The following is a 1,281-nucleotide window of genomic DNA, read 5'->3' as shown; positions in this document are numbered from 1 at the left end:
GGCTGAAATATGAATAATTTTTGAGACAATTGTCACGGTGTCTACTAGACAGAAAAGCAGGAAATAATTCGCCATAATTTTCGAAGCAATTGGGAAATTTTTTGGAATCATCAAAAATTTTAATTTTCAAATCAAAAAAGGGAACACAATATATTAACCGATCTTAATCAATCAATTGGATGTCAACCCACAAATTCTTTTCGCTCAGCTCAAACGATTTGACTAATTTAATGATTTTCACCCCGCCATATAATAGATAATGTATACATATTAATATAATTATATTAATTATATTATATCAATAAAATATGTATGTATATATATATTTATATAAATAAAAATGAACTAATAATACGTACCTACTTGCAAAAAATAATTTTGCTGAAATATTTCATTGACTTTCAATTTTGTCAATAATATTACTAATTGAATAAATAATTAATTAACTGAATATGATATTTAGGTATTTTTTAGTTTTCTATTTTTTAAATAGAAATATGAAAATAGAGTTTTTTTTTGCACATAAAAAGAATTCTTGAAATTGTCCCGAATTTTCACGTAAAAATTCTAAGTGTTTTACTTTTTACCAATAAAATAGTAAAATAAAACGTTTTTTGATATTATACTAAAGTATTGCTTAGTTTTCTTTTCTTTAAATAGAAATGTGAAAATAAAGTGTGTATTTTTTGAATTAAAAGAATTATTTAAATTGTCCGGAATGTTCACGTTCCCAATAATATCCTAAATTAAAATGTACCGAACCATATAATTGTCCAATGATTAAATTCCGGAAATTTAATATTGACAAAAATATACCACGTGGTATATGGATGGCCCCAAATGGTAAATTTTTTAACTTGTATCGTGAAATTATAATTGCGGAGATTTTTAAATTGGGTCACTTTGTATTCTCAAAATTTTGTTACGTTAATCTGTATATTCTGCATCTCATTTTGAATTATTTTTTATTATTAGTCCCTTTATTTATTACAGTCACATATTTTTTCTGCTTCTGTTTCGCATCAGCCATTTAAAATTTTTTTAAATTTCCTATTTTTCCTATTAATGAAAGCTAAGAAAAAATTCCCGGTTATAGAAGATGTCTCGATGCTGAGAATTAATATTTTAAAAATCGCAAATAATAATGCAATAATGCAAAATGTAAAATTTAATCATTTCTCTAAATCGCACACTAGTATAAAGAAGAGTATTAAAGATAGTATGTATGGAAGGGAAGTTAGTATTGATGTAAGACTTTTTCAATATGAAACTTTATTTGAA

This window comes from Belonocnema kinseyi, chromosome 2 (assembly GCF_010883055.1).
Source record: "Belonocnema kinseyi isolate 2016_QV_RU_SX_M_011 chromosome 2, B_treatae_v1, whole genome shotgun sequence".
In the NCBI taxonomy this organism is placed as follows: domain Eukaryota; kingdom Metazoa; phylum Arthropoda; class Insecta; order Hymenoptera; family Cynipidae; genus Belonocnema; species Belonocnema kinseyi.
Note: the sequence above shows the minus strand (reverse complement) of the source record.